At 47.9% G+C, this 26,886-nt stretch overlaps 36 non-coding genes across 36 annotated transcripts; 9 read left to right on the top strand and 27 right to left on the bottom strand.

The window, feature by feature from the left end:
* Positions 1-56: 56 nt before the first annotated feature.
* On the bottom strand, positions 57-138 carry TRNAL-UAG (transfer RNA leucine (anticodon UAG)). Its single transcript has one exon. It is a non-coding gene; the product is annotated as a tRNA-Leu (tRNA).
* Positions 139-293: 155 nt separating this feature from the next.
* TRNAQ-CUG (transfer RNA glutamine (anticodon CUG)) lies at positions 294-365 on the top strand. The gene has a single exon. It is a non-coding gene; the product is annotated as a tRNA-Gln (tRNA).
* A 684-nt stretch (positions 366-1,049) lies between these two features.
* On the bottom strand, positions 1,050-1,131 carry TRNAL-AAG (transfer RNA leucine (anticodon AAG)). The gene has a single exon. It is a non-coding gene; the product is annotated as a tRNA-Leu (tRNA).
* Positions 1,132-2,370: 1,239 nt separating this feature from the next.
* TRNAL-AAG (transfer RNA leucine (anticodon AAG)) lies at positions 2,371-2,452 on the bottom strand. Its single transcript has one exon. It is a non-coding gene; the product is annotated as a tRNA-Leu (tRNA).
* Positions 2,453-2,738: 286 nt separating this feature from the next.
* Positions 2,739-2,820, bottom strand: TRNAL-UAG (transfer RNA leucine (anticodon UAG)). The gene has a single exon. It is a non-coding gene; the product is annotated as a tRNA-Leu (tRNA).
* Positions 2,821-4,098: 1,278 nt separating this feature from the next.
* On the bottom strand, positions 4,099-4,180 carry TRNAL-UAG (transfer RNA leucine (anticodon UAG)). Its single transcript has one exon. It is a non-coding gene; the product is annotated as a tRNA-Leu (tRNA).
* A 904-nt stretch (positions 4,181-5,084) lies between these two features.
* TRNAL-AAG (transfer RNA leucine (anticodon AAG)) lies at positions 5,085-5,166 on the bottom strand. Its single transcript has one exon. It is a non-coding gene; the product is annotated as a tRNA-Leu (tRNA).
* A 286-nt stretch (positions 5,167-5,452) lies between these two features.
* Positions 5,453-5,534, bottom strand: TRNAL-UAG (transfer RNA leucine (anticodon UAG)). Its single transcript has one exon. It is a non-coding gene; the product is annotated as a tRNA-Leu (tRNA).
* A 155-nt stretch (positions 5,535-5,689) lies between these two features.
* Positions 5,690-5,761, top strand: TRNAQ-CUG (transfer RNA glutamine (anticodon CUG)). The gene has a single exon. It is a non-coding gene; the product is annotated as a tRNA-Gln (tRNA).
* A 1,050-nt stretch (positions 5,762-6,811) lies between these two features.
* On the bottom strand, positions 6,812-6,893 carry TRNAL-UAG (transfer RNA leucine (anticodon UAG)). The gene has a single exon. It is a non-coding gene; the product is annotated as a tRNA-Leu (tRNA).
* A 1,153-nt stretch (positions 6,894-8,046) lies between these two features.
* Positions 8,047-8,128, bottom strand: TRNAL-UAG (transfer RNA leucine (anticodon UAG)). The gene has a single exon. It is a non-coding gene; the product is annotated as a tRNA-Leu (tRNA).
* Positions 8,129-9,400: 1,272 nt separating this feature from the next.
* TRNAL-UAG (transfer RNA leucine (anticodon UAG)) lies at positions 9,401-9,482 on the bottom strand. Its single transcript has one exon. It is a non-coding gene; the product is annotated as a tRNA-Leu (tRNA).
* A 1,153-nt stretch (positions 9,483-10,635) lies between these two features.
* TRNAL-UAG (transfer RNA leucine (anticodon UAG)) lies at positions 10,636-10,717 on the bottom strand. The gene has a single exon. It is a non-coding gene; the product is annotated as a tRNA-Leu (tRNA).
* Positions 10,718-11,989: 1,272 nt separating this feature from the next.
* TRNAL-UAG (transfer RNA leucine (anticodon UAG)) lies at positions 11,990-12,071 on the bottom strand. The gene has a single exon. It is a non-coding gene; the product is annotated as a tRNA-Leu (tRNA).
* A 155-nt stretch (positions 12,072-12,226) lies between these two features.
* Positions 12,227-12,298, top strand: TRNAQ-CUG (transfer RNA glutamine (anticodon CUG)). The gene has a single exon. It is a non-coding gene; the product is annotated as a tRNA-Gln (tRNA).
* Positions 12,299-13,348: 1,050 nt separating this feature from the next.
* On the bottom strand, positions 13,349-13,430 carry TRNAL-UAG (transfer RNA leucine (anticodon UAG)). The gene has a single exon. It is a non-coding gene; the product is annotated as a tRNA-Leu (tRNA).
* A 155-nt stretch (positions 13,431-13,585) lies between these two features.
* Positions 13,586-13,657, top strand: TRNAQ-CUG (transfer RNA glutamine (anticodon CUG)). The gene has a single exon. It is a non-coding gene; the product is annotated as a tRNA-Gln (tRNA).
* A 684-nt stretch (positions 13,658-14,341) lies between these two features.
* Positions 14,342-14,423, bottom strand: TRNAL-AAG (transfer RNA leucine (anticodon AAG)). Its single transcript has one exon. It is a non-coding gene; the product is annotated as a tRNA-Leu (tRNA).
* A 286-nt stretch (positions 14,424-14,709) lies between these two features.
* TRNAL-UAG (transfer RNA leucine (anticodon UAG)) lies at positions 14,710-14,791 on the bottom strand. The gene has a single exon. It is a non-coding gene; the product is annotated as a tRNA-Leu (tRNA).
* Positions 14,792-15,702: 911 nt separating this feature from the next.
* On the bottom strand, positions 15,703-15,784 carry TRNAL-AAG (transfer RNA leucine (anticodon AAG)). The gene has a single exon. It is a non-coding gene; the product is annotated as a tRNA-Leu (tRNA).
* A 286-nt stretch (positions 15,785-16,070) lies between these two features.
* TRNAL-UAG (transfer RNA leucine (anticodon UAG)) lies at positions 16,071-16,152 on the bottom strand. The gene has a single exon. It is a non-coding gene; the product is annotated as a tRNA-Leu (tRNA).
* A 428-nt stretch (positions 16,153-16,580) lies between these two features.
* On the bottom strand, positions 16,581-16,662 carry TRNAL-AAG (transfer RNA leucine (anticodon AAG)). The gene has a single exon. It is a non-coding gene; the product is annotated as a tRNA-Leu (tRNA).
* Positions 16,663-17,941: 1,279 nt separating this feature from the next.
* On the bottom strand, positions 17,942-18,023 carry TRNAL-AAG (transfer RNA leucine (anticodon AAG)). The gene has a single exon. It is a non-coding gene; the product is annotated as a tRNA-Leu (tRNA).
* A 1,325-nt stretch (positions 18,024-19,348) lies between these two features.
* TRNAL-AAG (transfer RNA leucine (anticodon AAG)) lies at positions 19,349-19,430 on the bottom strand. The gene has a single exon. It is a non-coding gene; the product is annotated as a tRNA-Leu (tRNA).
* A 286-nt stretch (positions 19,431-19,716) lies between these two features.
* On the bottom strand, positions 19,717-19,798 carry TRNAL-UAG (transfer RNA leucine (anticodon UAG)). Its single transcript has one exon. It is a non-coding gene; the product is annotated as a tRNA-Leu (tRNA).
* A 155-nt stretch (positions 19,799-19,953) lies between these two features.
* Positions 19,954-20,025, top strand: TRNAQ-CUG (transfer RNA glutamine (anticodon CUG)). Its single transcript has one exon. It is a non-coding gene; the product is annotated as a tRNA-Gln (tRNA).
* Positions 20,026-21,074: 1,049 nt separating this feature from the next.
* On the bottom strand, positions 21,075-21,156 carry TRNAL-UAG (transfer RNA leucine (anticodon UAG)). Its single transcript has one exon. It is a non-coding gene; the product is annotated as a tRNA-Leu (tRNA).
* A 155-nt stretch (positions 21,157-21,311) lies between these two features.
* TRNAQ-CUG (transfer RNA glutamine (anticodon CUG)) lies at positions 21,312-21,383 on the top strand. The gene has a single exon. It is a non-coding gene; the product is annotated as a tRNA-Gln (tRNA).
* Positions 21,384-22,433: 1,050 nt separating this feature from the next.
* On the bottom strand, positions 22,434-22,515 carry TRNAL-UAG (transfer RNA leucine (anticodon UAG)). The gene has a single exon. It is a non-coding gene; the product is annotated as a tRNA-Leu (tRNA).
* A 155-nt stretch (positions 22,516-22,670) lies between these two features.
* On the top strand, positions 22,671-22,742 carry TRNAQ-CUG (transfer RNA glutamine (anticodon CUG)). The gene has a single exon. It is a non-coding gene; the product is annotated as a tRNA-Gln (tRNA).
* A 684-nt stretch (positions 22,743-23,426) lies between these two features.
* TRNAL-AAG (transfer RNA leucine (anticodon AAG)) lies at positions 23,427-23,508 on the bottom strand. The gene has a single exon. It is a non-coding gene; the product is annotated as a tRNA-Leu (tRNA).
* Positions 23,509-23,997: 489 nt separating this feature from the next.
* On the top strand, positions 23,998-24,069 carry TRNAQ-CUG (transfer RNA glutamine (anticodon CUG)). Its single transcript has one exon. It is a non-coding gene; the product is annotated as a tRNA-Gln (tRNA).
* Positions 24,070-25,414: 1,345 nt separating this feature from the next.
* On the bottom strand, positions 25,415-25,496 carry TRNAL-AAG (transfer RNA leucine (anticodon AAG)). The gene has a single exon. It is a non-coding gene; the product is annotated as a tRNA-Leu (tRNA).
* A 286-nt stretch (positions 25,497-25,782) lies between these two features.
* Positions 25,783-25,864, bottom strand: TRNAL-UAG (transfer RNA leucine (anticodon UAG)). The gene has a single exon. It is a non-coding gene; the product is annotated as a tRNA-Leu (tRNA).
* Positions 25,865-26,019: 155 nt separating this feature from the next.
* TRNAQ-CUG (transfer RNA glutamine (anticodon CUG)) lies at positions 26,020-26,091 on the top strand. Its single transcript has one exon. It is a non-coding gene; the product is annotated as a tRNA-Gln (tRNA).
* Positions 26,092-26,775: 684 nt separating this feature from the next.
* On the bottom strand, positions 26,776-26,857 carry TRNAL-AAG (transfer RNA leucine (anticodon AAG)). The gene has a single exon. It is a non-coding gene; the product is annotated as a tRNA-Leu (tRNA).
* Between the last annotated feature and the right edge of the window lie 29 nt (positions 26,858-26,886).

Here is a 26,886-nt window from a genome sequence, read left to right as displayed (position 1 = left end):
CTAGGGATCAAAGGTGTAATCTCGTTATACCTCTGGAAACAGCAAAAAGTGCCTAATGGCAGCGGTGGGATTCGAACCCACACCTCCAAAGAGACTGGAGCCTAAATCCAGCGCCTTAGACCGCTCGGCCACGCTACCACACACAACTGCTGCTTTTCAACCCTACCTGAGGACGCAGACCTAAGTAAGGGGCGAAATAATCATAGCCACCCCATCTGGGAACCGTACCCCGGTTTTCTGGAGATCTGGAGGAAGAATTAAAAGTTTTAGTGTGGCAGGTGAAGGTACTTAATGGTTCCATGGTGTAATGGTTAGCAATCTGGACTCTGAATCCAGTGATCCGAGTTCAAATCTCGGTGGGACCTTTCTTTACTTTCCTCTCATTACTCAGTACTGTATTAAAATTATTTAACCTTCTTCCAGATGTGAGCTTTTCAAATCCATAAATGCTGCTTCCATACCTTTGTGTTCTGTCGCCCCAAGGTGCAATTAGTTGAGAACTTGGATGAAAACTCATGCCTCAAAGAAACCCAGAGCACTCACATCCCCCCGGGAGCCATAATGCCAGAAATATGGGTTATCCAGGATTAGAAAATAAAGTTAAATTGCCTCTTTCTTCCAGAAACAGTGCCAGCTCTGGCTAGTATAGAATGGATTTCCTGATTGGTTAACCTCTGTGAATATCCCTGGCTTTTGCAGCTCGGTGCAGATTATGGTGTACGCTGCTCTGTGCCTATGTTTCAGATCTAGGGAAGGATTAAGGCAAGACAGCAAGGGTCAGTTTTGTAGTTCTTCCTGTTCACCCTATTCATCACAGAGTACATCTGATGCCTGGGGATCCCTCCTCAAGGATTGTATTCCAGATTGTCCGCGCAACATCTTAGCAGGTGGTAATACAGCGCCCATACTGAGAGAGGGACGAGAGGTTCTCCTGCATTGAAAGGGGAAGCGCTGATTAGTTAGCTGGCGCCAGGTACCTGCCTCAACCAATCCATATTCTGGGCATGTAACGTGAGCTGAAAGAGCAAGTAAAAGCAAAAGCTACTCAATGGCAACGGTGGGATTCGAACCCACGCCCCCGAAGAGACTGGAGCCTTAATCCAGCGCCTTAGACCGCTCGGCCACGCTACCACATGGTGTTGCAGCTTTCCGACCCTACCTGGGGACACAGACCTAAGTAAAGGGCAAAACAAGCATAGCTTCCCCTTCGGGAATTCAGAGCTTGGTCACCTGCATGACAGGCAGGAATACTCACAACTATACTAACGAGGAACAACGTATGCCTGCTGCTCCATGGTAATGTCCTTAAAGGGTCAGCGTTTAATAGTTCTGGAGGGAGAATTAATCGCTTTAGCTCAGCGCTAGGGATCAAAGGTGTAATCTCGTTATCCCTCTGGAAACAGCAAAAAGCGCCTAATGGCAGCGGTGGGACTCGAACCCACACCTCCAAAGAGACTGGAGCCTAAATCCAGTGCACACAACTGCTGCTTTTCAACCCTACCTGAGGACGCAGACCTAAGTAAGGGGCGAAATAATCATAGCCACCCCATCTGGGAACCGTACCCCGCTTTTCTGGAGATCTGGAGGAAGAATTAAAAGTTTTAGTGTGGCAGGTGAAGGTACTTAATGGTTCCATGGTGTAATGGTTAGCACTCTGAACTCTGAGTTCAAATCTTGGTGGGACCTTTCTTTACTTTCCTCTCATTACTCAGTACTGTATTAAAATTATTTAACCTTCTTCCAGATGTGAGCTTTTCAAATCCATAAATGCTGCTTCCATACCTTTGTGTTCTGTCGCCCCGAGGTGCAATTAGTTGAGAACTTGGATGAAAACTCATGCCTCAAAGAAACCCAGAGCACTCACATCCCCCCGGGAGCCATAATGCCAGACAAATGTGTTATTCGGGATTAGAAAATAAAGTTAAATTGCCTCTTTCTTCCAGAAACAGTGCCAGCTCTGGCTAGTATAGAGTGGAGTTCCTGATTGGTTAACCTCTGTGAATATCCCTGGCTTTTGCAGCTCGGTGCAGATTATGGTGTACGCTGCTCTGTGCCTATGTTTCAGATTTAGGGAAGGATTAAGGCAAGAGAGCAAGGGTCAGTTTTGTAGTTCTTCCTGTTCACCCTATTCATCACAGAGTACATCTGATCCCTGGGGATCCCTCCTCAAGGATTGTATTCCAGATTGTCCGCGCAAAATCTTAGCAGGTGGTAATACAGCGCCCATACTGAGAGAGGGACGAGAGGTTCTCCTGCATTGAAAGGGGAAGCGCTGATTAGTTAGCTGGCGCCAGGTACCTGCCTCAACCAATCCATATTCTGGGCATGTAACGTGAGCTGAAAGAGCAAGTAAAAGCAAAAGCTACTCAATGGCAACGGTGGGATTCAAACCCACGCCCCCGAAGAGACTGGAGCCTTAAACCAGCGCCTTAGACCGCTCGGCCACGCTACCACATGGTGTTGCAGCTTTCCGACCCTACCTGGGGACACAGACCTAAGTAAAGGGCAAAACAAGCATAGCTTCCCCTTCGGGAATTCAGAGCCTGGTCACCTGCATGACAGGCAGGAATACTCACAACTATACTAACGAGGAACAACGTATGCCTGCTGCTCCATGGTAATGTCCTTAAAGGGTCAGCGTTTAATAGTTCTGGAGGGAGAATTAATCGCTTTAGCTCAGCGCTAGGGATCAAAGGTGTAATCTCGTTATCCCTCTGGAAACAGCAAAAAGTGCCTAATGGCAGTGGTGGGATTCAAACCCACGCCTCCAAAGAGACTGGAGCCTAAATCCAGTGCCTTAGACCGCTCGGCCACGCTACCACACACAACTGCTGCTTTTCAACCTTACCTGAGGACGCAGACCTAAGTAAGGGGCAAAATAATCATAGCCACCCCATCTGGGAACCGTACCCCGGTTTTCTGGAGATCTGGAGGAAGAATTAAAAGTTTTAGTGTGGCAGCTGAAGGTACTTAATTGTTCCGTGGTGTAATGGTTAGCACTCTGGACTCTGAATCCAGTGATCCAAGTTCAAATCTCGTTGGGACCTTTCTTTACTTTCCTCTCATTACTCAGTATTGTATAAAAATTATTTAACCTTCTTCCAGATGTGAGCTTTTCAAATACATAAATGCTGCTTCCATACCATTGTGTTCTGTCGCCCTAAAGTGCAATTAGTTGAGAACTTGGATGAAAACTCATGCCTCAAAGAAATCCAGAGCACTCACATCCCCCCGGGAGCCATAATGCCAGAAATATGGGTTATCCAGGATTAGAAAATAAAGTTAAATTGCCTCTTTCTTCCAGAAACAGTGCCAGCTCTGGCTAGTATAGAGTGGATTTCCTGATTGGTTAACCTCTGTGAATATCCCTGGCTTTTGCAACTCGGTGCAGATTATGGTGTACGCTGCTCTGTGCCTATGTTTCAGATCTAGGGAAGGATTAAGGCAAGACAGCAAGGGTCAGTTTTGTAGTTCTACCTGTTCACCCTATTCATCACAGAGTACATCTAATCCCTGGGGATCCCTCCTCAAGGATTGTATTCCAGATTGTCCGCACAACATCTTAGCAGGTGGTAATACAGCGCCCATACTGAGAGATGGACGAGAGGTTCTCCTGCATTGAAAGGGGAAGCGCTGATTAGTTAGCTGGCGCCAGGTACCTGCCTCAACCAATCCATATTCTGGGCATGTAACGTGAGCTGAAAGAGCAAGTAAAAACAAAAGCTACTCAATGGCAACGGTGGGATTCAAACCCACGCCCCCGAAGAGACTGGAGCCTTAATTCAGCGGCTTAGACCGCTCGGCCACGCTACCACATGGTGTTGCAGCTTTCCGACCCTACCTGGGGACACAGACCTAAGTAAAGGGCAAAACAAGCATAGCTTCCCCTTCGGGAATTCAGAGCCTGGTCACCTGCATGACAGGCAGGAATACTCACAACTATACTAACGAGGAACAACGTATGCCTGCTGCTCCATGGTAATGTCCTTAAAGGGTCAGCGTTTAATAGTTCTGGAGGGAGAATTAATCGCTTTAGCTCAGCGCTAGGGATCAAAGGTGTAATCTCGTTATACCTCTGGAAACAGCAAAAGTGCCTAATGGCAGCGGTGGGACTCGAACCCACACCTCCAAAGAGACTGGAGCCTAAATCCAGCGCCTTAGACCGCTCGGCCACGCTACCACACACAACTGCTGCTTTTCAACTCTACCTGAGGACGCAGACCTAAGTAAGGCGCAAAATAATCATAGCCACCCCATCTGGGAACCGTACCCCGGTTTTCTGGAGATCTGGAGGAAGAATTAAAAGTTTTAGTGTGGCAGGTGAAGGTACTTAATGGTTCCATGGTATAATGGTTAGCACTCTGAATCCAGTGATCCGAGTTCAAATCTCGGTGGGACCTTTCTTTACTTTCCTCTCATTACTCAGTACTGTATTAAAATTATTTAACCTTCTTCCAGATGTGAGCTTTTCAAATCCATAAATGCTGCTTCCATACCTTTGTGTTCTGTCGCCCCAAGGTGCAATTAGTTGAGAACTTGGATGAAAACTCATGCCTCAAAGAAACCCAGAGCACTCACATCCCCCCGGGAGCCATAATGCCAGAAATATGGGTTATCCAGGATTAGAAAATAAAGTTAAATTGCCTCTTTCTTCCAGAAACAGTGCCAGCTCTGGCTAGTATAGAGTGGATTTTCTGATTGGTTAACCTCTGTGAATATCCCTGGCTTTTGCAGCTCGGTGCAGATTATGGTGTACGCTGCTATGTGCCTATGTTTCAGATCTAGGGAAGGATTAAGGCAAGACAGCAAGGGTCAGTTTTGTAGTTCTTCCTGTTCACCCTATTCATCACAGAGTACATCTGATCCCTGGGGATCCCTCCTCAAGGATTGTATTCCAGATTGTCCGCGCAACATCTTAGCAGGTGGTAATACAGCGCCCATACTGAGAGAGGGACGAGAGGTTCTCCTGCATTGAAAGGGGAAGCGCTGATTAGTTAGCTGGCGCCAGGTACCTGCCTCAACCAATCCATATTCTGGGCATGTAACGTGAGCTGAAAGAGCAAGTAAAAGCAAAAGCTACTCAATGGCAACGGTGGGATTCGAACCCACGCCCCCGAAGAGACTGGAGCCTTAATCCAGCGCCTTAGACCGCTCGGCCACGCTACCACATGGTGTTGCAGCTTTCCGACCCTACCTGGGGACAGAGACCTAAGTAAAGGGCAAAACAAGCATAGCTTCCCCTTCGGGAATTCGGAGCCTGGTCACCTGCATGACAGGCAGGAATACTCACAACTATACTAACGAGGAACAACGTATGCCTGCTGCTCCATGGTAATGTCCTTAAAGGGTCAGCGTTTAATAGTTCTGGAGGGAGAATTAATCGCTTTAGCTCAGCGCTAGGGATCAAATGTGTAATCTCGTTATCCCTCTGGAAACAGCAAAAAGTGCCTAATGGCAGCGGTGGGATTCGAACCCACGCCTCCAAAGAGACTGGAGCCTAAATCCATCACCTTAGACCGCTCGGCCACGCTACCACACACAACTGCTGCTTTTCATCCCTACCTGAGGACGCAGACCTAAGTAAGGGGCGAAATAATCATAGCCACCCCATCTGGGAACCGTACCCCGGTTTTCTGGAGATCTGGAGGAAGAATTAAAAGTTTTAGTGTGGCAGGTGAAGGTACTTAATGGTTCCATGGTGTAATGGTTAGCACTCTGGACTCTGAATCCAGTGATCCGAGTTCAAATCTCGGTGGGACCTTTCTTTACTTTCCTCTCATTACTCAGTACTGTATTAAAATTATTTAACCTTCTTCCAGATGTGAGCTTTTCAAATCCATAAATGCTGCTTCCATACCATTGTGTTCTGTCGCCCCAAGGTGCAATTAGTTGAGAACTTGGATGAAAACTCATGCCTCAAAGAAACCCAGAGCACTCACATCGCCCCGGGAGCCATAATGACAGACATATGTGTTATCCAGGATTAGAAAATAAAGCTAAAATGCCTCTTTCTTCCAGAAACAGTGCCAGCTCTGGCTAGTATAGAGTGGAGTTCCTGATTGGTTAACCTCTGTGAATATCCCTGGCTTTTGCAGCTCGGTGCAGTTTATGGTGTACGCTGCTCTGTGCCTGTGTTTCAGATCTAGGGAAGGATTAAGGCAAGACAGCAAGGGTCAGTTTTGTAGTTCTTCCTGTTCACCCTATTCATCACAGAGTACATCTGATCCCTGGGGATCCCTCCTCAAGGATTGTATTCCAGATTGTCCGCGCAACATCTTAGCAGGTGGTAATACAGCGCCCATACTGAGAGAGGGACGAGAGGTTCTCCTGCATTAAAAGGGGAAGCGCTGATTAGTTAGCTGGCGCCAGGTACCTGCCTCAACCAATCCATATTCTGGGCATGTAACGTGAGCTGAAAGAGCAAGTAAAAGCAAAAGCTACTCAATGGCAACGGTTGGATTCGCACCCACACCCCCGAAGAGACTGGACTCTTTATTCAGCGCCTTAGACCGCTCGGCCACGCTACCACATGGTGTTGCAGCTTTCCGACCCTACCTGGGGACATAGACCTAAGTAAAGGGCAAAACAAGCATAGCTTCCCCTTCGGGAATTCGGAGCCTGGTTACCTGCATGACAGGCAGGAATACTCACAACTATACTAACGAGGAACAACCTATGCCTGCTGCTCCATGGTAATGTCCTTAAAGGGTCAGCGTTTAATAGTTCTGAAGGGAGAATTAAACGCTTTAGCTCAGCGCTAGGGATCAAAGGTGTAATCGTTATCCCTCTGGAAACAGCAAAAAGTGCCTAATGGCAGCGGTGGGATTCAAACCCACGCCTCCAAAGAGACTGGAGCCTAAATCCAGCGCCTTAGACCGCTCGGCCACGCTACCACACACAACTGCTGCTTTTCAACCCTACCTGAGGACGCAGACCTAAGTAAGGGGCGAAATAATCATAGCCACCCCATCTGGGAACCGTACCCCGGTTTTCTGGAGATCTGGAGGAAGAATTAAAAGTTTTAGTTTTAAGTTTAGTTAACCTTCTTCCAGATGTGAGCTTTTCAAATCCATAAATGCTGCTTCCATACCTTTGTGTTCTGTCGCCCTAAAGTGCAATTAGTTGAGAACTTGGATGAAAACTCATGCCTCAAAGAAATCCAGAGCACTCACATCCCCCCGGGAGCCATAATGCCAGAAATATGGGTTATCCAGGATTAGAAAATAAAGTTAAATTGCCTCTTTCTTCCAGAAACAGTGCCAGCTCTGGCTAGTATAGAGTGGATTTCCTGATTGGTTAACCTCTGTGAATATCCCTGGCTTTTGCAGCTCGGTGCAGATTATGGTGTACGCTGCTCTGTGCCTATGTTTCAGATCTAGGGAAGGATTAAGGCAAGACAGCAAGGGTCAGTTTTGTAGTTCTACCTGTTCACCCTATTCATCACAGAGTACATCTAATCCCTGGGGATCCCTCCTCAAGGATTGTATTCCAGATTGTCCGCACAACATCTTAGCAGGTGGTAATACAGCGCCCATACTGAGAGAGGGACGAGAGGTTCTCCTGCATTGAAAGGGGAAGCGCTGATTAGTTAGCTGGCGCCAGGTACCTGCCTCAACCAATCCATATTCTGGGCATGTAACGTGAGCTGAAAGAGCAAGTAAAAACAAAAGCTACTCAATAGCAACGGTGGGATTCAAACCCACGCCCCCGAAGAGACTGGAGCCTTAATTCAGCGGCTTAGACCGCTCGGCCACGCTACCACATGGTGTTGCAGCTTTCCGACCCTACCTGGGGACACAGACCTAAGTAAAGGGCAAAACAAGCATAGCTTCCCCTTCGGGAATTCAGAGCCTGGTCACCTGCATGACAGGCAGGAATACTCACAACTATACTAACGAGGAACAACGTATGCCTGCTGCTCCATGGTAATGTCCTTAAAGGGTCAGCGTTTAATAGTTCTGGAGGGAGAATTAATCGCTTTAGCTCAGCGCTAGGGATCAAAGGTGTAATCTCGTTATACCTCTGGAAACAGCAAAAAGTGCCTAATGGCAGCGGTGGGACTCGAACCCACACCTCCAAAGAGACTGGAGCCTAAATCCAGCGCCTTAGACCGCTCGGCCACGCTACCACACACAACTGCTGCTTTTCAACCCTACCTGAGGACGCAGACCTAAGTAAGGCGCAAAATAATCATAGCCACCCCATCTGGGAACCGTACCCCGGTTTTCTGGAGATCTGGAGGAAGAATTAAAAGTTTTAGTGTGGCAGGTGAAGGTACTTAATGGTTCCATGGTGTAATGGTTAGCACTCTGAATCCAGTGATCCGAGTTCAAATCTCGGTGGGACCTTTCTTTACTTTCCTCTCATTACTCAGTACTGTATTAAAATTATTTAACCTTCTTCCAGATGTGAGCTTTTCAAATCCATAAATGCTGCTTCCATACCTTTGTGTTCTGTCGCCCCAAGGTGCAATTAGTTGAGAACTTGGATGAAAACTCATGCCTCAAAGAAACCCAGAGCACTCACATCCCCCCGGGAGCCATAATGCCAGAAATATGGGTTATCCAGGATTAGAAAATAAAGTTAAATTGCCTCTTTCTTCCAGAAACAGTGCCAGCTCTGGCTAGTATAGAGTGGATTTCCTGATTGGTTAACCTCTGTGAATATCCCTGGCTTTTGCAGCTCGGTGCAGATTATGGTGTACGCTGCTCTGTGCCTATGTTTCAGATCTAGGGAAGGATTAAGGCAAGACAGCAAGGGTCAGTTTTGTAGTTCTTCCTGTTCACCCTATTCATCACAGAGTACATCTGATCCCTGGGGATCCCTCCTCAAGGATTGTATTCCAGATTGTCCGCGCAACATCTTAGCAGGTGGTAATACAGCGCCCATACTGAGAGAGGGACGAGAGGTTCTCCTGCATTGAAAGGTGAAGCGCTGATTAGTTAGCTGGCGCCAGGTACCTGCCTCAACCAATCCATATTCTGGGCATGTAACGTGAGCTGAAAGAGCAAGTAAAAGCAAAAGCTACTCAATGGCAACGGTTGGATTCGCACCCACACCCCCGAAGAGACTGGAGCCTTAATTCAGCGCCTTAGACCGCTCGGCCACGCTACCACATGGTGTTGCAGCTTTCCGACCCTACCTGGGGACATAGACCTAAGTAAAGGGCAAAACAAGCATAGCTTCCCCTTCGGGAATTCGGAGCCTGGTTACCTGCATGACAGGCAGGAATACTCACAACTATACTAACGAGGAACAACCTATGCCTGCTGCTCCATGGTAATGTCCTTAAAGGGTCAGCGTTTAATAGTTCTGGAGGGAGAATTAATCGCTTTAGCTCAGCGCTAGGGATCAAATGTGTAATCTCGTTATCCCTCTGGAAACAGCAAAAAGTGCCTAATGGCAGCGGTGGGATTCGAACCCACGCCTCCAAAGAGACTGGAGCCTAAATCCATCACCTTAGACCGCTCGGCCACGCTACCACACACAACTGCTGCTTTTCAACCCTACCTGAGGACGCAGACCTAAGTAAGGGGCGAAATAATCATAGCCACCCCATCTGGGAACCGTACCCCGGTTTTCTGGAGATCTGGAGGAAGAATTAAAAGTTTTAGTTTTAAGTTTAGTTAACCTTCTTCCAGATGTGAGCTTTTCAAATCCATAAATGCTGCTTCCATACCTTTGTGTTCTGTCGCCCTAAAGTGCAATTAGTTGAGAACTTGGATGAAAACTCATGCCTCAAAGAAATCCAGAGCACTCACATCCCCCCGGGAGCCATAATGCCAGAAATATGGGTTATCCAGGATTAGAAAATAAAGTTAAATTGCCTCTTTCTTCCAGAAACAGTGCCAGCTCTGGCTAGTATAGAGTGGATTTCCTGATTGGTTAACCTCTGTGAATATCCCTGGCTTTTGCAGCTCGGTGCAGATTATGGTGTACGCTGCTCTGTGCCTATGTTTCAGATCTAGGGAAGGATTAAGGCAAGACAGCAAGGGTCAGTTTTGTAGTTCTACCTGTTCACCCTATTCATCACAGAGTACATCTAATCCCTGGGGATCCCTCCTCAAGGATTGTATTCCAGATTGTCCGCACAACATCTTAGCAGGTGGTAATACAGCGCCCATACTGAGAGAGGGACGAGAGGTTCTCCTGCATTGAAAGGGGAAGCGCTGATTAGTTAGCTGGCGCCAGGTACCTGCCTCAACCAATCCATATTCTGGGCATGTAACGTGAGCTGAAAGAGCAAGTAAAAACAAAAGCTACTCAATAGCAACGGTGGGATTCAAACCCACGCCCCCGAAGAGACTGGAGCCTTAATTCAGCGGCTTAGACCGCTCGGCCACGCTACCACATGGTGTTGCAGCTTTCCGACCCTACCTGGGGACACAGACCTAAGTAAAGGGCAAAACAAGCATAGCTTCCCCTTCGGGAATTCAGAGCCTGGTCACCTGCATGACAGGCAGGAATACTCACAACTATACTAACGAGGAACAACGTATGCCTGCTGCTCCATGGTAATGTCCTTAAAGGGTCAGCGTTTAATAGTTCTGGAGGGAGAATTAATCGCTTTAGCTCAGCGCTAGGGATCAAAGGTGTAATCTCGTTATACCTCTGGAAACAGCAAAAAGTGCCTAATGGCAGCGGTGGGACTCGAACCCACACCTCCAAAGAGACTGGAGCCTAAATCCAGCGCCTTAGACCGCTCGGCCACGCTACCACACACAACTGCTGCTTTTCAACCCTACCTGAGGACGCAGACCTAAGTAAGGCGCAAAATAATCATAGCCACCCCATCTGGGAACCGTACCCCGGTTTTCTGGAGATCTGGAGGAAGAATTAAAAGTTTTAGTGTGGCAGGTGAAGGTACTTAATGGTTCCATGGTGTAATGGTTAGCACTCTGAATCCAGTGATCCGAGTTCAAATCTCGGTGGGACCTTTCTTTACTTTCCTCTCATTACTCAGTACTGTATTAAAATTATTTAACCTTCTTCCAGATGTGAGCTTTTCAAATCCATAAATGCTGCTTCCATACCTTTGTGTTCTGTCGCCCCAAGGTGCAATTAGTTGAGAACTTGGATGAAAACTCATGCCTCAAAGAAACCCAGAGCACTCACATCCCCCCGGGAGCCATAATGCCAGAAATATGGGTTATCCAGGATTAGAAAATAAAGTTAAATTGCCTCTTTCTTCCAGAAACAGTGCCAGCTCTGGCTAGTATAGAGTGGATTTCCTGATTGGTTAACCTCTGTGAATATCCCTGGCTTTTGCAGCTCGGTGCAGATTATGGTGTACGCTGCTCTGTGCCTATGTTTCAGATCTAGGGAAGGATTAAGGCAAGACAGCAAGGGTCAGTTTTGTAGTTCTTCCTGTTCACCCTATTCATCACAGAGTACATCTGATCCCTGGGGATCCCTCCTCAAGGATTGTATTCCAGATTGTCCGCGCAACATCTTAGCAGGTGGTAATACAGCGCCCATACTGAGAGAGGGACGAGAGGTTCTCCTGCATTGAAAGGTGAAGCGCTGATTAGTTAGCTGGCGCCAGGTACCTGCCTCAACCAATCCATATTCTGGGCATGTAACGTGAGCTGAAAGAGCAAGTAAAAGCAAAAGCTACTCAATGGCAACGGTTGGATTCGCACCCACACCCCCGAAGAGACTGGAGCCTTAATTCAGCGCCTTAGACCGCTCGGCCACGCTACCACATGGTGTTGCAGCTTTCCGACCCTACCTGGGGACATAGACCTAAGTAAAGGGCAAAACAAGCATAGCTTCCCCTTCGGGAATTCGGAGCCTGGTTACCTGCATGACAGGCAGGAATACTCACAACTATACTAACGAGGAACAACCTATGCCTGCTGCTCCATGGTAATGTCCTTAAAGGGTCAGCGTTTAATAGTTCTGGAGGGAGAATTAATCGCTTTAGCTCAGCGCTAGGGATCAAATGTGTAATCTCGTTATCCCTCTGGAAACAGCAAAAAGTGCCTAATGGCAGCGGTGGGATTCGAACCCACGCCTCCAAAGAGACTGGAGCCTAAATCCATCACCTTAGACCGCTCGGCCACGCTACCACACACAACTGCTGCTTTTCATCCCTACCTGAGGACGCAGACCTAAGTAAGGGGCGAAATAATCATAGCCACCCCATCTGGGAACCGTACCCCGGTTTTCTGGAGATCTGGAGGAAGAATTAAAAGTTTTAGTGTGGCAGGTGAAGGTACTTAATGGTTCCATGGTGTAATGGTTAGCACTCTGGACTCTGAATCCAGTGATCCGAGTTCAAATCTCGGTGGGACCTTTCTTTACTTTCCTCTCATTACTCAGTACTGTATTAAAATTATTTAACCTTCTTCCAGATGTGAGCTTTTCAAATCCATAAATGCTGCTTCCATACCATTGTGTTCTGTCGCCCCAAGGTGCAATTAGTTGAGAACTTGGATGAAAACTCATGCCTCAAAGAAACCCAGAGCACTCACATCGCCCCGGGAGCCATAATGACAGACATATGTGTTATCCAGGATTAGAAAATAAAGCTAAAATGCCTCTTTCATCCAGAAACAGTGCCAGCTCTGGCTAGTATAGAGTGGAGTTCCTGATTGGTTAACCTCTGTGAATATCCCTGGCTTTTGCAGCTCGGTGCAGTTTATGGTGTACGCTGCTCTGTGCCTGTGTTTCAGATCTAGGGAAGGATTAAGGCAAGACAGCAAGGGTCAGTTTTGTAGTTCTTCCTGTTCACCCTATTCATCACAGAGTACATCTGATCCCTGGGGATCCCTCCTCAAGGATTGTATTCCAGATTGTCCGCGCAACATCTTAGCAGGTGGTAATACAGCGCCCATACTGAGAGAGGGACGAGAGGTTCTCCTGCATTAAAAGGGGAAGCGCTGATTAGTTAGCTGGCGCCAGGTACCTGCCTCAACCAATCCATATTCTGGGCATGTAACGTGAGCTGAAAGAGCAAGTAAAAGCAAAAGCTACTCAATGGCAACGGTTGGATTCGCACCCACACCCCCGAAGAGACTGGACTCTTTATTCAGCGCCTTAGACCGCTCGGCCACGCTACCACATGGTGTTGCAGCTTTCCGACCCTACCTGGGGACATAGACCTAAGTAAAGGGCAAAACAAGCATAGCTTCCCCTTCGGGAATTCGGAGCCTGGTTACCTGCATGACAGGCAGGAATACTCACAACTATACTAACGAGGAACAACCTATGCCTGCTGCTCCATGGTAATGTCCTTAAAGGGTCAGCGTTTAATAGTTCTGAAGGGAGAATTAAACGCTTTAGCTCAGCGCTAGGGATCAAAGGTGTAATCGTTATCCCTCTGGAAACAGCAAAAAGTGCCTAATGGCAGCGGTGGGATTCAAACCCACGCCTCCAAAGAGACTGGAGCCTAAATCCAGCGCCTTAGACCGCTCGGCCACGCTACCACAGACAACTGCTGCTTTTCAACCCTACCTGAGGACGCAGACCTAAGTAAGGGGCGAAATAATCATAGCCACCCCATCTGGGAACCGTACCCCGGTTTTCTGGAGATCTGGAGGAAGAATTAAAAGTTTTAGTGTGGCAGGTGAAGGTACTTAATGGTTCCATGGTGTAATGGTTAGCACTCTGGACTCTGAATCCAGTGATCCGAGTTCAAATCTCGGTGGGACCTTTCTTTACTTTCCTCTCATTACTCAGTACTGTATTAAAATTATTTAACCTTCTTCCAGATGTGAGCTTTTCATATCCATAAATGCTGCTTCCATACCTTTGTGTTCTGTCGCCCCAAGGTGCAATTAGTTGAGAACTTGGATGAAAACTCATGCCTCAAAGAAACCCAGAGCACTCACATCCCCCCGGGAGCCATAATGCCAGAAATATGGGTTATCCAGGATTAGAAAATAAAGTTAAATTGCCTCTTTCTTCCAGAAACAGTGCCAGCTCTGGCTAGTATAGAGTGGATTTCCTGATTGGTTAACCTCTGTGAATATCCCTGGCTTTTGCAGCTCGGTGCAGATTATGGTGTACGCTGCTCTGTGCCTATGTTTCAGATCTAGGGAAGGATTAAGGCAAGACAGCAAGGGTCAGTTTTGTAGTTCTACCTGTTCACCCTATTCATCACAGAGTACATCTGATCCCTGGGGATCCCTCCTCAAGGATTGTATTCCAGATTGTCCGCGCAACATCTTAGCAGGTGGTAATACAGCGCCCATACTGAGAGAGGGACGAGAGGTTCTCCTGCATTGAAAGGGGAAGCGCTGATTAGTTAGCTGGCGCCAGGTACCTGCCTAAACCAATCCATATTCTGGGCATGTAACGTGAGCTGAAAGAGCACGTAAAAGCAAAAGCTACACAATGGCAACAGTGGGATTCGAACCCACGCCCCCGAAGAGACTGGAGCCTTAATCCAGCGCCTTAGACCGCTCGGCCACGCTACCACATGGTGATGCAGCTTTCCGACCTTACCTGGGGACATAGACCTAAGTAAAGGGCAAAACAAGCATAGCTTCCCCTGCGGGAATTCAGAGCCTGGTCACCTGCATGACAGGCAGGAATACTCACAACTATACTAACGAGGAACAACGTATGCCTGCTGCTCCATGGTAATGTCCTTAAAGGGTCAGCGTTTAATAGTTCTGGAGGGAGAATTAATCGCTTTAGCTCAGCGCTAGGGATCAAAGGTGTAATCTCGTTATCCCTCTGGAAACAGCAGAAAGTGCCTAATGGCAGCGGTGGGATTCGAACCCACGCCTCCAAAGAGACTGGAGTCTAAATCCAGTGCCTTAGACCGCTCGGCCATGCTACCACACACAACCGCTGCTTTTCAACCCTACCTGAGGACGCAGACCTAAGTAAGGGGCGAAATAATCATAGCCACCCCATCTGGGAACCGTACCCCGGTTTTCTGGAGATCTGGAGGAAGAATTAAAAGTTTTAGTGTGGCAGATGAAGGTACTTAATGGTTCCGTGGTGTAATGGTTAGCACTCTGGACTCTGAATCCAGTGATCCAAGTTCAAATCTCGTTGGGACCTTTCTTTACTTTCCTCTCATTACTCAGTATTGTATTAAAATTATTTAACCTTCTTCCAGATGTGAGCTTTTCAAATCCATAAATGCTGCTTCCATACCATTGTGTTCTGTCGCCCTAAGGTGCAATTAGTTGAGAACTTGGATGAAAACTCATGCCTCAAAGAAACCCAGAGCACTCACATCCCCCCGGGAGCCATAATGCCAGACAAATGTGTTATCCAGGATTAGAAAATAAAGTTAAAATGCCTCTTTCTTCCAGAAACAGTGCCAGCTCTGGCTAGTATAGAGTGGAGTTCCTGATTGGTTAACCTCTGTGAATATCCCTGGCTTTTGCAGCTCGGTGCAGATTATGGTGTACGCTGCTCTGTGCCTATGTTTCAGATTTTGGGAAGGATTAAGGCAAGACAGCAAGGGTCAGTTTTGTAGTTCTTCCTGTTCACCCTATTCATCACAGAGTACATCTGATCCCTGGGGATCCCTCCTCAAGGATTGTATTCCAGATTGTCCGCGCAACATCTTAGCAGGTGGTAATACAGCGCCCATACTGAGAGAGGGACGAGAGGTTCTCCTGCATTGAAAGGGGAAGCGCTGATTAGTTAGCTGGCGCCAGGTACCTGCCTCAACCAATCCATATTCTGGGCATGTAACGTGAGCTGAAAGAGCAAGTAAAAGCAAAAGCTACTCAATGGCAACGGTGGGATTCGAACCCACGCCCCCGAAGAGACTGGAGCCTTAATCCTGCGCCTTAGACCGCTCGGCCACGCTACCACATGGTGTTGCAGCTTTCTGACCCTACCTGGGGACACAGACCTAAGTAAAGGGCAAAACAAGCATAGCTTCCCCTTCGGGAATTCGGAGCCTGGTCACCTGCATGACAGGCAGGAATACTCACAACTATACTAACGAGGAACAACGTATGCCTGCTGCTCCATGGTAATGTCCTTAAAGGGTCAGCATTTAATAGTTCTGGAGGGAGAATTAATCGCTTTAGCTCAGCGCTAGGGATCAAAGGTGTAATCTCGTTATACCTCTGGAAACAGCAAAAAGTGCCTAATGGCAGCGGTGGGACTCGAACCCACACCTCCAAAGAGACTGGAGCCTAAATCCAGCGCCTTAGACCGCTCGACCATGCTACCACACACAACTGCTGCTTTTCAACCCTACCTGAGGACGCAGACCTAAGTAACCTCTGTGAATATCCCTGGCTTTTGCAGCTCGGTGCAGATTATGGTGTACGCTCCTCTGTGCCTATGTTTCAGATTTAGGGAAGGATTAAGGCAGGACAGCAAGGGTCAGTTTTGTAGTTCTTCCTGTTCACCCTATTCATCACAGAGTACATCTGATCCCTGGGGATCCCTCCTCAAGGATTGTATTCCAGATTGTCCGCGCAACATCTTAGCAGGTGATAATACAGCGCCCATACTGAGAGAGGGACGAGAGGTTCTCCTGCATTGAAAGGGGAAGCGCTGATTAGTTAGCTGGCGCCAGGTACCTGCCTCAACCAATCCATATTCTGGGCATTTAACGTGAGCTGAAAGAGCAAGTAAAAGCAAAAGCTACTCAATGGCAACGGTGGGATTCGAACCCACGCCTCCGAGGAGACTGGAGCCTTAATCCAGCGCCTTAGACCGCTCGGCCACGCTTCCACATGGTGTTGCAGCTTTCTTACCCTACCTGGGGACACAGACCTAAGTAAAGGGCAAAACAAGCATAGCTTCCCCTTCGGGAATTCGGAGCCTGGTCACCTGCATGACAGGCAGGAATACTCACAACTATACTAACGAGGAACAACGTATGCCTGCTGCTCCATGGTAATGTCCTTAAAGGGTCAGCGTTTAATAGTTCTGGAGGGAGAATTAATCGCTTTAGCTCAGCGCTAGGGATCAAAGGTGTAATCTCGTTATACCTCTGGAAACAGCAAAAATTGCCTAATGGCAGCGGTGGGACTCGAACCCAAACCTCCAAAGAGGCTGGAGCCTAAATCCAGCGCCTTAGACTGCTCGGCCACGCTACCACACACAACTGCTGCTTTTCAACCCTACCTGAGGACGCAGACCTAAGTAAGGGGCGAAATAATCATAGCCACCCCATCTGGGAACCGTACCCCGGTTTTCTGGAGATCTGGAGGAAGAATTAAAAGTTTTAGTGTGGCAGGTGAAGGTACTTAATGGTTCCATTGTGTAATGGTTAGCACTCTGGACTCTGAATCCAGTGATCCGAGTTCAAATCTCAGTGGGACCTTTCTTTACTTTCCTCTCATTACTCAATACTGTATTAAAATTATTTAACCTTCTTCCAGATGTGAGCTTTTCAAATCCATAAATGCTGCTTCCATACCTTTGTGTTCTGTCGCCCCAAGGTGCAATTAGTTGAGAACTTGGATGAAAACTCATGCCTCAAAGAAACCCAGAGCACTCACATCCCCCCGGGAGCCATAATGCCAGAAATATGGGTTATCCAGGATTAGAAAATAAAGTTAAATTGCCTCTTTCTTCCAGAAACAGTGCCAGCTCTGGCTAGTATAGAGTGGATTTCCTGATTGGTTAACCTCTGTGAATATCCCTGGCTTTTGCAGCTCGGTGCAGATTATGGTGTACGCTGCTCTGTGCCTATGTTTCAGATCTAGGGAAGGATTAAGGCAAGACAGCAAGGGTCAGTTTTGTAGTTCTTCCTGTTCACCCTATTCATCACAGAGTACATCTGATCCCTGGGGATCCCTCCTCAAGGATTGTATTCCAGATTGTCCGCGCAACATCTTAGCAGGTTGTAATACAGCGCCCATACTGAGAGAGGGCCGAGAGGTTCTCCTGCATTGAAAGGGGAAGCGCTGATTAGTTAGCTGGCGCCAGGTACCTGCCTCAACCAATCCATATTCTGGGCATGTAACGTGAGCTGAAAGAGCAAGTAAAAGCAAAAGCTACTCAATGGCAACGGTGGGATTCAAACCCACGCCCCCGAAGAGACTGGAGCCTTAATCCAGCGCCTTAGACCGCTCGGCCACGCTACCACATGGTGTTGCAGCTTTCCGACCCTACCTGGGGACACAGACCTAAGTAAAGGGCCAAACAAGCATAGCTTCCCCTTCGGGAATTCAGAGCCTGGTCACCTGCATGACAGGCAGGAATACTCACAACTATACTAACGAGGAACAACCTATGCCTTCTGCTCCATGGTAATGTCCTTAAAGGGTCAGCGTTTAATAGTTCTGGAGGGAGAATTAATCGCTTTAGCTCAGCGCTAGGGATCAAAGGTGTTACTTTCCTCTCATTACTCAGTACTGTATTAAAATTATTTAACCTTCTTCCAGATGTGAGCTTTTCAAATCCATAAATGCTGCTTCCATACCATTGTGTTCTGTCGCCCTAAGGTGCAATTAGTTGAGAACTTGGATGAAAACTCATGCCTCAAAGAAACCCAGAGCACTCACATCCCCCCGGGAGCCATAATGCCAGACAAATGTGTTATCCAGGATTAGAAAATAAAGTTAAAATGCCTCTTTCTTCCAGAAACAGTGCCAGCTCTGGCTAGTATAGAGTGGAGTTCCTGATTGGTTAACCTCTGTGAATATCCCTGGCTTTTGCAGCTCGGTGCAGATTATGGTGTACGCTGCTCTGTGCCTATGTTTCAGATTTAGGGAAGGATTAAGGCAAGACAGCAAGGGTCAGCTTTGTAGTTCTTCCTGTTCACCCTATTCATCACAGAGTACATCTGATCCCTGGGGATCCCTCCTCAAGGATTGTATTCCAGATTGTCCGCGCAACATCTTAGCAGGTGGTAATACAGCGCCCATACTGAGAGAGGGACGAGAGGTTCTCCTGCATTGAAAGGGGAAGCGCTGATTAGTTAGGCTGGGTCCACACTACGTTTTGTCCCATGAGGGAGCGCATACGGCAGGAGGGAGCTAAAAGCTCGCGCTCCCGTATGTGACCGTATGCGCTGCCGTATGCCATTCACTTCAATGAGCCGACCGGAGTGAAACGTTCGGTCCGGTCGGCTCATTTTTGCGCCGTATGCGCTTTTACAACCGGACCTAAAACCGTGGTCAACCACGGTTTTAGGTCCGGTTGTAAAAGCGCATACGGCGCAAAAATGAGCCGACCGGACCGAACGTTTCACTCCGGTCGGCTCATTGAAGAGAATGGCATACGGGAGCGCATACGGTCACATACGGGAGCGCGAGCTTTTAGCTCCCTCCTGCCGTATGCGCTCCCGTATGGGACAAAACGTAGTGTGAACCCACCCTTAGCTGGCGCCAGGTACCTGCCTCAACCAATCCATATTCTGGGCATGTAACGTGAGCTGAAAGAGCAAGTAAAAGCATAAGCTACTCAATGGCAACGGTGGGATTCGAACCCACGCCCCCGAAGAGACTGGAGCCTTAATCCAGCGCCTTAGACCGCTCGGCCACGCTACCACATGGTGTTGCAGCTTTCCGACCATACCTGGGGACACAGACCTAAGTAAAGGGCAAAACAAGCATAGCTTCCCCTTCGGGAATTCAGAGCCTGGTCACCTGCATGACAGGCAGGAATACTCACAACTATACTAACGAGGAACAACGTATGCCTGCTGCTCCATGGTAATGTCCTTAAAGGGTCAGCGTTTAATAGTTCTGGAGGGAGAATTAATCGCTTTAGCTCAGCGCTAGGTATCAAAGGTGTAATCTCGTTATACCTCTGGAAACAGCAAAAAGTGCCTAATGGCAGCGGTGGGACTCGGACCCACGCCTCCAAAGAGACTGGAGCCTAAATCCAGCGCCTTAGACCGCTCGGCCACGCTACCACACACAACTGCTGCTTTTCAACCCTACCTGAGGACGCAGACCTTAGTAAGGGGCAAAATAATCATAGCCACCCCATCTGGGAACCGTACCCCGGTTTTCTGGAGATCTGGAGGAAGAATTAAAAGTTTTAGTGTGGCAGGTGAAGGTACTTAATGGTTCCATGGTGTAATGGTTAGCACTCTGGACTCTGAATCCAGTGATCCGAGTTCAAATCTCGGTGGGACCTTTCTTTACTTTCCTCTCATTACTCAGTACTGTATTAAAATTATTTAACCTTCTTCCAGATGTGAGCTTTTCAAATCCATAAATGCTGCTTCCATACCATTGTGTTCTGTCGCCCCAAGGTGCAATTAGTTGAGAACTTGGATGAAAACTCATGCCTCAAAGAAACCCAGAGCACTCACATCCCCCCGGGAGCCATAATGCCAGAAATATGGGTTATCAAGGATTAGAAAATAAAGTTAAATTGCCTCTTTCTTCCAGAAACAGTGCCAGCTCTGGCTAGTATAGAGTGGAGTTCCTGATTGGTTAACCTCTGTGAATATCCCTGGCTTTTGCAGCTCGGTGCAGTTTATGGTGTACGCTGCTCTGTGTCTATGTTTCAGATCTAGGGAAGGATTAAGGCAAGACAGCAAGGGTCAGTTTTGTAGTTCTTCCTGTTCACCCTATTCATCACAGAGTACATCTGATCCCTGGGGATCCCTCCTCAAGGATTGTATTCCAGATTGTCCGCGCAACATCTTAGCAGGTGGTAATACAGCGCCCATACTGAGAGAGGGACGAGAGGTTCTCCTGCATTAAAAGGGAAGCGCTGATTAGTTAGCTGGCGCCAGGTACCTGCCTCAACCAATCCATATTCTGGGCATGTAACGTGAGCTGAAAGAGCAAGTAAAAGCAAAAGCTACTAAATGGCAACGGTTGGATTCGCACCCACACCCCCGAAGAGACTGGAGCCTTAATTCAGCGCCTTAGACCGCTCGGCCACGCTACCACATGGTGTTGCAGCTTTCCGACCCTACCTGGGGACATAGACCTAAGTAAAAGGCAAAACAAGCATAGCTTCCCCTTCGGGAATTCGGAGCCTGGTCACCTGCATGACAGGCAGAAATACTCACAACTATACTAACGAGGAACAACCTATGCCTGCTGCTCCATGGTAATGTCCTTAAAGGGTCAGCGTTTAATAGTTCTGGAGGGAGAATTAATCGCTTTAGCTCAGCGCTAGGGATCAAAGGTGTAATCGTTATACCTCTGGAAACAGCAAAAAGTGCCTAATGGCAGCGGTGGGATTCGAACCCACGCCTCCAAAGAGACTGAAGCCTAAATCCTGCGCCTTAGACCGGTCGGCCACGCTACCACACACAACTGCTGCTTTTCAACCCTACCTGAGGACGCAGACCTAAGTAAGGGGCGAAATAATCATAGCCACCCCATCTGGGAACCGAACCCCGGTTTTCTGGAGATCAGGAGGAAGAATTAAAAGTTTTAGTGTGGCAGGTGAAGGTACTTAATGGTTCCATGGTGTAATGGTTAGCACTCTGGACTCTGAATCCAGTGATCCGAGTTCAAATCTCGGTGGGACCTTTCTTTACTTTCCTCTCATTACTCAGTACTGTATTAAAATTATTTAACCTTCTTCCAGATGTGAGCTTTTCAAATCCATAAATGCTGCTTCCATACCTTTGTGTTCTGTCGCCCCAAGGTGCAATTAGTTGAGAACTTGGATGAAAACTCATGCCTCAAAGAAACCCAGAGCACTCACATCCCCCCGGGAGCCATAATGCCAGAAATATGGGTTATCCAGGAATAGAAAATAAAGTTAAATTGCCTCTTTCTTCCATAAACAGTGCCAGCTCTGGCTAGTAAAGAGTGGATTTCCTGATTGGTTAACCTCTGTGAATATCCCTGGCTTTTGCAACTCGGTGCAGATTATGGTGTACGCTGCTCTGTGCCTATGTTTCAGATCTAGGGAAGGATTAAGGCAAGACAGCAAGGGTCAGTTTTGTAGTTCTTCCTGTTCACCCTATTCATCACAGAGTACATCTGATCCCTGGGGATCCCTCCTCAAGGATTGTATTCCAGATTGTCCGCGCAACATCTTAGCAGGTGGTAATACAGCGCCCATACTGAGAGAGGGACGAGAGGTTCTCCTGCATTAAAAGGGGAAGCGCTGATTAGTTAGCTGGCGCCAGGTACCTGCCTCAACCAATCCATATTCTGGGCATGTAACGTGAGCTGAAAGAGCAAGTAAAAGAAAAAGCTACTCAATGGCAACGGTTGGATTCGCACCCACACCCCCGAAGAGACTGGAGCCTTAATTCAGCGCCTTAGACCGCTCGGCCACGCTACCACATGGTGTTGCAGCTTTCCGACCCTACCTGGGGACATAGACCTAAGTAAAGGGCAAAACAAGCATAGCTTCCCCTTCGGGAATTCGGAGCCTGGTTACCTGCATGACAGGCAGGAATACTCACAACTATACTAACGAGGAACAACCTATGCCTGCTGCTCCATGGTAATGTCCTTAAAGGGTCAGCGTTTAATAGTTCTGAAGGGAGAATTAAACGCTTTAGCTCAGCGCTAGGGATCAAAGGTGTAATCGTTATCCCTCTGGAAACAGCAAAAAGTGCCTAATGGCAGCGGTGGGATTCAAACCCACGCCTTCAAAGAGACTGGAGCCTAAATCCAGCGCCTTAGACCGCTCGGCCACGCTACCACACACAACTGCTGCTTTTCAACCCTACCTGAGGACGCAGACCTAAGTAAGGGGCGAAATAATCATAGCCACCCCATCTGGGAACCGTACCCCGGTTTTCTGGAGATCTGGAGGAAGAATTAAAAGTTTTAGTGTGGCAAGTGAAGGTACTTAATGGTTCCATGGTGTAATGGTTAGCTCTCTGGACTCTGAATCCAGTGATCCGAGTTCAAATCTCGGTGGGACCTTTCTTTACTTTCCTCTCATTACTCAGTACTGTATTAAAATTATTTAACCTTCTTCCAGATGTGAGCTTTTCAAATCCATAAATGCTGCTTCCATACCTTTGTGTTCTGTCGCCCCAAGGTGCAATTAGTTGAGAACTTGGATGAAAACTCATGCCTCAAAGAAACCCAGAGCACTCACATCCCCCCGGGAGCCATAATGCCAGAAATATGGGTTATCCAGGATTAGAAAATAAAGTTAAATTGCCTCTTTCTTCCAGAAACAGTGCCAGCTCTGGCTAGTATAGAGTGGAGTTCCTGATTGGTTAACCTCTGTGAATATCCCTGGCTTTTGCAGCTCGGTGCAGATTATGGTGTACGCTGCTCTGTGCCTATGTTTCAGATCTAGGGAAGGATTAAGGCAAGACAGCAAGGGTCAGTTTTGTAGTTCTTCCTGTTCACCCTATTCATCACAGAGTACATCTGATCCCTGGGGATCCCTCCTCAAGGATTGTATTCCAGATTGTCCGCGCAACATCTTAGCAGGTGGTAATACAGCGCCCATACTGAGAGAGGGACGAGAGGTTCTCCTGCATTGAAAGGGGAAGCGCTGATTAGTTAGCTGGCGCCAGGTACCTGCCTCAACCAATCCATATTCTGGGCATGTAACGTGAGCTGAAAAAGCAAGTAAAAGCAAAAGCTACTCAATGGCAACGGTGGGATTCGAACCCACGCCCCGGAAGGGACTGGAGCCTTAATCCAGCACCTTAGACCGCTCGGCCACGCTACCACATGGTGTTGCAGCTTTCCGACCCTACCTGGGGACATAGACCTAAGTAAAGGGCAAAACAAGCATAGCTTCCCCTTCGGGAATTCGGAGCCTGGTTACCTGCATGACAGGCAGGAATACTCACAACTATACTAACGAGGAACAACCTATGCCTGCTGCTCCATGGTAATGTCCTTAAAGGGTCAGCGTTTACTAGTTCTGGAGGGAGAATTAATCGCTTTAGCTCAGCGCTAGGGATCAAAGGTGTAATCTCATTATCCCTCTGGAAACAGCAAAAAGTGCCTAATGGCAGCGGTGGGATTCGAACCCACGCCTCCAAAGAGACTGGAGCCAAAGAGACTGGCGCCTTAGACCGCTCGGCCACGCTACCACACACAACTGCTGCTTTTCAACCCTACCTGAGGACGCAGACCTAAGTAAGGGGCAAAATAATCATAGCCACCCCATCTGCGAACCGTACCCCGGTTTTGGCAGGTGAAGGTACTTAATGGTTCCATGGTGTAATGGTTAGCACTCTGGACTCTGAATCCAGTGATCCGAGTTCAAATCTCGGTGGGACCTTTCTTTACTTTCCTCTCATTACTCAGTACTGTATTAAAATTATTTAACCTTCTTCCAGATGTGAGCTTTTCAAATCCATAAATGCTGCTTCCATACCTTTGTGTTCTGTCGCCCCAAGGTGCAATTAGTTGAGAACTTGGATGAAAACTCATGCCTCAAAGAAACCCAGAGCACTCACATCCCCCCGGGAGCCATAATGCCAGAAATATGGGTTATCCAGGATTAGAAAATAAAGTTAAATTGCCTCTTTCTTCCAGAAACAGTGCCAGCTCTGGCTAGTATAGAGTGGAGTTCCTGATTGGTTAACCTCTGTGAAAATCCATGGCTTTTGCAGCTCGGTGCAGATTATGGTGTACGCTGCTCTGTGCCTATGTTTCAGATCTAGGGAAGGATTAAGGCAAGACAGCAAGGGTCAGTTTTGTAGTTCTTCCTGTTCATCCTATTCATCACAGAGTACATCTGATCCCTGGGGATCCCTCCTCAAGGATTGTATTCCAGATTGTCCGCGCAACATCTTAGCAGGTGGTAATACAGCGCCCATACTGAGAGAGGGACGAGAGGTTCTCCTGCATTGAAAGGGGAAGCGCTGATTAGTTAGCTGGCGCCAGGTACCTGCCTCAACCAATCGATATTCTGGGCATGTAACGTGAGCTGAAAGAGCAAGTAAAAGCAAAAGCTACTCAATGGCAATATGGGTTATCCAGGATTAGAAAATAAAGTTAAATTGCCTCTTTCTTCCAGCAACAGTGCCAGCTCTGGCTAGTATAGAGTGGAGTTCCTGATTGGTTAACCTCTGTGAATATCCCTGGCTTTTGCAGCTCGGTGCAGATTATGGTGTACGCTGCTCTGTGCCTATGTTTCAGATCTAGGGAAGGATTAAGGCAAGACAGCAAGGGTCAGTTTTGTAGTTCTTCCTGTTCACCCTATTCATCACAGAGTACATCTGATCCCTGGGGATCCCTCCTCAAGGATTGTATTCCAGATTGTCCGCGCAACATCTTAGCAGGTGGTAATACAGCGCCCATACTGAGAGAGGGACGAGAGGTTCTCCTGCATTGAAAGGGGAAGCGCTGATTAGTTAGCTGGCGCCAGGTACCTGCCTCAACCAATCCATATTCTGGGCATGTAACGTGAGCTGAAAGAGCAAGTAAAAGCAAAAGCTACTCAATGGCAACGGTGGGATTCGATAATACAGCGCCCATACTGAGAGAGGGACGAGAGGTTCTCCTGCATTGAAAGGGGAAGCGCTGATTAGTTAGCTGGTGCCAGGTACCTGCCTCAACCAATCGATATTCTGGGCATGTAACGTGAGCTGAAAGAGCAAGTAAAAGCAAAAGCTACTCAATGGGAACGGTGGGATTCGAACCCACGCCCCCGAAGAGACTGGAGCCTTAATCCAGCGCCTTAGACCGCTCGGCCACGCTACCACATGGTGTTGCAGCTTTCTGACCCTACCTGGGGACACAGACCTAAGTAAAGGGCAAAACAAGCATAGCTTCCCCTTCGGGAATTTGGAGCCTGGTCACCTGCATGACAGGCAGGAATACTCACAACTATACTAACGAGGAACAACCTATGCCTGCTGCTCCATGGTAATGTCCTTAAAGGGTCAGCGTTTAATAGTTCTGGAGGGAGAATTAATCGCTTTAGCTCAGCGCTAGGGATCAAAGGTGTAATCTCGTTATCCCTCTGGAAACAGCAAAAAGTGCCTAATGGCAGCGGTGGGATTCGAACCCACGCCTCCAAAGAGACTGGAGCCTAAATCCAGCGCCTTAGACCGCTCGGCCACACTACCACACACAACTGCTGATTTTCAACCCTACCTGAGGACGCAGACCTAAGTAAGGGGCGAAATAATCATAGCCACCCCATCTGGGAACCGTACCCCGGTTTTCTGGAGATCTGGAGGAAGAATTAAAAGTTTTAGTGTGGCAGGTGAAGGTACTTAATGGTTCCATGGTGTAATGGTTAGCACTCTGGACTCTGAATCCAGTGATCCGAGTTCAAATCTCGGTGGGACCTTTCTTTACTTTCCTCTCATTACTCAGTACTGTATTAAAATTATTTAACCTTCTTCCAGATGTGAGCTTTTCAAATCCATATATGCTGCTTCCATACCTTTGTGTTCTGTCGCCCCGAGGTGCAATTAGTTGAGAACTTGGATGAAAACTCATGCCTCAAAGAAACCCAGAGCACTCACATCCCCCCGGGAGCCATAATGCCAGACATATGTGTTATCCAGGATTAGAAAATAAAGTTAAATTGCCTCTTTCTTCCAGAAACAGTGCCAGCTCTGGCTAGTATAGAGTGGAGTTCCTGATTGGTTAACCTCTGTGAATATCCCTGGCTTTTGCAGCTCGGTGCAGATTATGGTGTACGCTGCTCTGTGCCTATGTTTCAGATTTAGGGAAGGATTAAGGCAAGACAGCAAGGGTCAGTTTTGTAGTTCTTCCTGTTCACCCTATTCATCACAGAGTACATCTGATCCCTGGGGATCCCTCCTCAAGGATTGTATTCCAGATTGTCCGCGCAACATCTTAGCAGGTGGTAATACAGCGCCCATACTGAGAGAGGGACGAGAGGTTCTCCTGCATTGAAAGGGGAAGCGCTGATTAGTTAGCTGGCGCCAGGTACCTGCCTCAACCAATCCATATTCTGGGCATGTAACGTGAGCTGAAAGAGCAAGTAAAAGCAAAAGCTACTCAATGGCAACGGTGGGATTCGAACCCACGACCCCGAAGAGACTGGAGCCTTAATCCAGCGCCTTAGACCGCTCGGCCACGCTACCACATGGTGTTGCAGCTTTCCGACCCTACC

This window comes from Hyla sarda, chromosome 4 (assembly GCF_029499605.1).
Source record: "Hyla sarda isolate aHylSar1 chromosome 4, aHylSar1.hap1, whole genome shotgun sequence".
In the NCBI taxonomy this organism is placed as follows: domain Eukaryota; kingdom Metazoa; phylum Chordata; class Amphibia; order Anura; family Hylidae; genus Hyla; species Hyla sarda.
This window is presented reverse-complemented; position numbering and strand designations above follow the sequence as displayed.